The sequence below is a fragment of the Taudactylus pleione genome, unplaced genomic scaffold (genome assembly GCF_031769625.1).
Source record: "Taudactylus pleione unplaced genomic scaffold, aTauple2 ptg000154l, whole genome shotgun sequence".
NCBI lineage: Eukaryota > Metazoa > Chordata > Amphibia > Anura > Myobatrachidae > Taudactylus > Taudactylus pleione.
In genome coordinates, this window is record NW_028284556.1 from 24,700,839 (window position 1) to 24,707,415 (window position 6,577).

Consider the following 6,577-nt stretch of genomic DNA (forward strand, 5'->3'; position numbering starts at 1 on the left):
ACATGGGGAATCGCTTTGGGTACCCCCGATTTGGCCTGCTGAAGATAGTCGGGGTTTTTACATAGCCGTGGCAGGTGCATAAATGCGCCTGTGAAGAACTAGTGAAGAATAGCACTTAGCTCTTTTTGGGGAGTAAAAATAACAATGCCTATCAAATTTGGGGTACATGAAAATGGGTACAAGCTTATTTTTAAGTCCCTAAAGTTATTTTTTTAAATTCTTCAAAAATGCACCTGCCGCTACCAGCTGCATTCTAGAAAATGCACCTGCCGCTACCAGCCGCATACATGGAAAACCCCCCTGACTCATTTTTGGTAGTTTAAAACTTTTTCCCCAATATTTTTTTTTTCACCCCCAAAATGAAAGTACATTTTTTGGGGTGTCCTGAGGATTTTTTAAAAATGTTTTTTGACACAGATGACTTTTAGGGGACACTAAAAAGGCTGCAGGCTATTTTCTTTTATTCTGCACCCCAAAACCCCAATTCTGAACGTTTTTCACCATGTATTACATGGAGAAAACATATACCCATTTTTTTTACAAAGACTTTTCGCCCTGCGAAAAGTCTTTAAAATTTAATATTGGGATAATTGAAACAGGCGGAAATTACGTCATCAGCGATAAATTATCGCCGATGACAGACTTTTCGCCCCATATTGAATATGGCCCATAGTTGTTGTTGGTGGTAGAGTTTTAGAACTATTCTGCTGGCTGCACCTGAAAAACTCTTGAAAACAAAGGGTTACCCGGCAGTCATTTCTCATCCCAAGGGTCTTTTTCCTCTAATATTGATGACAACAGTTTATTTTGTAAATAGCCTATACAGTAGTTATTATATTACTCATAAACATTTGACCTTCAGTTACCAGTGGTACACGCAGGGTGGTGCTTATGAGCACCCAAAACTGTAAGACGCGAGAGCGGGTATCATATTATTAAGCCCTGGACCAATATGATGTGATTCCTTTCCTGCTAGGGAGAGGAGCCTAATGACATGGTGCCTGGACCTGTCTTCATCTACAACCCACAGCTGCTGCAAGGTATGTGTGTGTGTGTAATGCATATGCATGTTTGTGTTTAGATATATATGTGTGTATGTGTAATACACTGTACACGTGTGTGTATACACATATGTATGTTTGTATATATATATATATGTCTGTTTGAATATATATATATATATATATATATGTGTGTATATATATATAACTATATGTGTGTGTGTGTGTAATATATACTGTACATGTATGTGTGTATATATGTATATATGTCTGTGTATGAATATTTATATGTATGTGTGTGTGTATATATATATACAGTATATATATATGTTATATGTGTATATATATATATATGCGTGTGTGTAAACTGTGTATGGAACGGCCCAATTCAGGAGCAGACCTACTTATTAGAAAAGACCACTCTTCTCTGTATTCTGAAAACGTCATCTGTACCAATATAAATAATAGCATCGGGGTCTATGGCACAGAAATGAGTTTGATAAGTGAAACTGATTCAAGTGACTAGAGTGTCTTATGTATAATGGCGTTTTATAACCCACTGGGTCAAGAATGAAGTGCAGTAGTGTTCATCTATATATGTGCATAAATCTTGTAGCAAAGTGTAGTAAAGTGCTTTGTGAAAAAAGTGCAGTGTGTGCAAAGTGTGCTACTAAAGTGCTGAAATAGACCAATAATTTAACCATTTAAAATTACCCCATCAAACTGGGGATGGTAAAGTGCTTCATAAATACCAAAAGATATACCAGTGATATGAACAGAGTGCAATAAAGATATATATAGCAATTTATTTATACATGAGCAAAAATCCAAAACACAGCCTAGCAATGATCACAACCTCTAATCAACCTTTAATGGGTTACCAGGTGGATACATTGCACTTTATTATCCACCTGGTTACCCCATTTTGATGGGATATTTTAATCGGTTAAATTATTGGCAATTTCAACACTTTAGTAGCACACTTTGCACACGCTGCACTTTGGGGGTCACTCAGACCCGCTCGTGAGCAAAGTTCGCTCGCAAACGGGTCGATGTTGTGAGAATGCGCATGCGCACGACGGAGGGAGCTCTGTCGTGCGCATGCGCGAGACCAGGTGAGTGACGAGAAATGCGTCGCTCCGGGTCTCGCACCAAAGGGGCGTGCTGTCGATGGTGACTGATAGCATGCCCCCTTTGGTGGGCGTGCCGGGGGCGTGGCAGCCAGACGGAGGCGTTCCCATGGGAACGCCTACCGTCTGAGTCCGGCCCCACTGACATCAGTAATGATGTCAGTGAGAGTGACTTTGGCTCTGATAGAGCCAAAATCACTCCTGGGCTTGCGGCAGCGAGACCATACCGCAAGGTTCTCGTCGCAAGCCCGATGGTCGCGATGGTCTTGACCATCGTGACCATCATCATGGATGCTCGCATAAGCTGTGGGTGGTAACCCACAGCTATGCGAGCGTCCATAAGGCCGCTCCACATTTAAATAGGACGGCCCTGATTCAGAGCAAGCGTTCTGCTCAGAGCATTCAGCTCTGAATCAGGGCCTTTATTCACAAAGCACTTTACTACACTTTGCTACAAGACTTATGCATATATATATATATAAAACCATGTTCTCCCAAGGCTCTATATAAAGGGCGGTCTGCCCGGCAAAATTATCTTGCCACCCGGGACCTGCAGGACGCGCTGTTTACGCAGTGCCGCAGAAACCAATAACAGCCGGTGTCGTCTTCTCAACCAATCGCCGCCGGCAGATTCTCTTCACTACAGCTCCCAGAATCACCCTGGCGCTTGTGGCTCCTCCTCCCTCTGTGTGCGCCTTCTGCAGCTGCCGCCCGCTCATTGCTCTGTGTTCCTGGCTTATTCAGCCTCACTCCAGTCCCTCTCCATCACACACTGCTCCCGCCACAGCCACTCTCTATTCATTGTGCCTCAGAGGGGATGTCGGACCCGGGCTGGGGAGGTGTGCAGACCAGTTGCCCAGGTGTAAACGGTGCTGGTAGAGGAGCACCCTGAAAGGTAAGGACCCCTGTCATTGGTGTTACTGGCTGGCTTTGTGGGGGTGCGGACACATCGCCGGGGACCGGGAGGATTGCCTGATTTTCGGGAGGCTCCCGACCAAAATCGGGAGGGTAGGCAAGTATTTTATACATACATACATAAATACATACATACACACATACATACATACATACATAAATACACACATACATACATGCACACATACATAAATACATACATACATACATAAATAGATGCACGGCAGAGACTTGCTGGCAGCCTGGAGTGAAAAGGTCATACAGATAGCGGCGGCTAATTAGACCAGCAGCCGTCACCAGAAGGTTGTATATTTCAGAGACATCCTTTTTTTGTTTGGTGGACTCAGCAGCGCCCTCCAGGGGCTGGCACTTTTAGGCAGCTGCCTAAAGGCCCCCATACATCAGAGATTGATTGCAGCAATTGTGCAATTTGCAATCGATTGTGTATAAAAAATCTTTCCCTTTTTCAATCGATTGCAGATTGCAGAATTGCCACAATCGATTGAAAAAGGGAAATATTTTTATACACAATCGATTGCAAATTGCACGATTGCTGCAATCAATCTCTGATGTATGGGGGCCTTAAGGCAGGGTACACATCAGAACGACCTGGGCATTATAGTGAGAGTCTGTATGTAATAGTGCAGCAAGCTGGGGATATGGGGCTTATATACTGTATGTATAGGACTGTACCTGACTTGCGCTGCTGAGATATCTCTGGAACTTGTAGTTTAGCAGAAATTATCTATCTACTTGTTCTAGATGGGATAGGCCTAGCATTATTTTTGCCTTTGTGGAACTACAGGTTCCAGCATTACCTTTAGAAACTAGAACAGAACCACACAATCACTAATACATTATTCTTGTGTATAATTTCCTATTGACTGTACCTACTATACATCTTGTATGCAGGTTCGGCAACAGAAATCTTGGGGCCAAGTACACTGATGTCTCTGGGGAGCCCCCCTCGAACACACGCACACACCACCACCCCTGAACCCACCACGCTTGACCCAGCACCAACACATCCCTCCCCTGCGTGTGAGGGAGGCAGGGACAGAATTGCCGGGGGAGGGGCAGCATTGCCTGTAATGTCACTGCTGCATCATTCATTAATAGTCACAGCATGAACCAGGTGATGAGGATACTCGGAGGGGGGCTGAGAGATGGTGCCATGGCTCATACCTCCAACTTTTGTGTTCCACAGAGAGGGACACTTAGCGCACCCTAGGCGCGTGCGTGAAAAGTGGGCGGAGCTACGACAAAAAGGGGTGGAGTTTATTGGAAATGGGGCGGAGCCTCACAGCCAACCCCGTTTATGTCATTATAGGGGGCGTGCCCAGCAGTCTTCGAGATGCTGGGGAGCCCCCTACACAGGTGAACAGATGCGGCATCTGTTCACCTTCTGCACACCCGCTGCTATTCAGAGCATCGGTATGTGCTCTCCCCAACTTCCCCCCCACCGCAGGACACTGCGGCCCGCGGGTGAGACAGCGGGACAGTCCCAGAAAAACAGGACTGTCCCGCTGAATGCGGGACAGTTGGGAGGTATGCATGGCTGGCTTTATTTTGCTTAGTTGTGCGGCCGGCCAGTGTGGTCAGTCTGTATATCAAATTTAGTTGCTGCAGTGGCCCCATCATTTTCTGCACCTCTGAACCTCAGGGCACGGTACGGGTGTACCCTTAGTACCCCCTGTTGCCGGGCCTTCTTCTATGTATTTATATTGAGTCTGAATATGGTGTCATGTGTTCACATGATTATAGAATGATCAAATAGAAATGTATTATTGGGGGACAATGTGGTAGTTTTTATAACTGTATAGGATCTAACATTTCGTGAAGGTTCATATTCTTGAAGTTCTGTAACAGGAGATTGAGTTTAGTATGAGCTATGACATTTGGGTATATGCTAATGACCTAGTATGGTAATTTAGGTGTTGTATGTAGTGTTCAGCCTATCTGAGAAGCACATATTGATGCTTAAACTATTATTTAGAAGCATTGCCACTGCCAGTGCGCAGATCAGTCACATCTTCTGTTTGGAAGTTCGATGGTTTCGCAGACTTGCCAAGCATTACGGATGTGTGTAAGGTAAAGTGGGCATCCTAATGTTTGGCTGTGACGGCATTACGATTGCAATCATTAGCATATTTTCGCAGTGAGACTGCGATCCGTAATGAATCAGGCCCATAGTGCATACACACTGTGCAATCTACCAAACGACTGAATGATATTTTTAATTGTCTGATGGTTAGATCGTTAATTATATGATGTTAACATATCGCCTGGTCGTCCGGTAGTGCATACACACTGCATAATTTGCGGGGAATCGAGATTGTCAGATTGAGCTGCACGTAGGGGTGACCTGAAGATGTGATGGCCGCCGCCACAGGAGCGAGCATAGTGCATATACAGGTGACGATTTGAACAATTTGTCGTTCTGATCCGTCGGAATCAGCCAAATCGTTTAAAAAAATCATCTAATGTGTACCCAGCTTTACTTTGTCATGCAGAAACGCTGGTCTTCACAAAGATAATTGCTTCAAGTCCCTGCAGGAAGACCAACGTTATAAATGAATAGAGCATCTAGTGTTAGTTCTCTGGTGGCACTAGGACTCATGTGATGCAATACAGTGCATGGATGCAGGGGCGGATTGGGATGGAAAACCAGCTCAGGAAATTTATGGAAGCAGCCCTAATAGGGACGGGGTCTGTTGAAGAGGAGGGGTCTGTCAAGGGGTGCGGGATCCATTCTCATGGGGCTTGATTCTGCCCATAGCAACCAATCAGATTCTACTTAACATTTAACTAGCACCTTCTAGAACATAATAGCTAGAATCTGATTGGTTGCTATGGGCAACATCACTTCTAAAACTCACTTCTAAAAACTCTCACTTTAGTAAATTTACCCCTGAGTTGCAGCTGTCCTTGTGTCTTTTGCTGCCGTTGCATCTGTGACTTTAGGCTAATGACATTACAATGCCCTTCCCTGGTGTACAGATATGCCTCTGAATATGCAAGTACTGAGACGCCCACTGTCAGTGTAAGAGGGGCATTCAATATGAAACGTTAACTTCACTGTCGAAGTTAACGTTTCATATCGGAGTTTTTTCCTGCGTTAAAGTCTGGTGCGCGCTCCCGCTTATCCCCGTAATCAATATAAAATGAACGAAAACAGGAAACTCCGAAGTTGGATTTGCGTAAAGTTACGAATTTTTCCTTAAAATAATTGTAAGACCCCCCTAAAGTTGTAAAAACAAGGGGGAACACTATGGGTATCCCCGTTTTAGCCTTTAATTGAAAGTCGGGGATTTAAATAGCCGCAGCAGGTGTTTTTTTCCCGACATTGAAGAAGTGATGCAGAAGAGCACTTAGGTTATTTTTTTCGTTTTTTTAAGTGGTCCCATCAAATTTGGAGTACATGAAAATGGGTACTAGCATATTTTGATGTCCCTAAAGTAAGTTTTTAAAAATTCTGCATTTGTGCACCTGCCACTATAATTCTATTCTTCAAAACACCTGCCGCATACT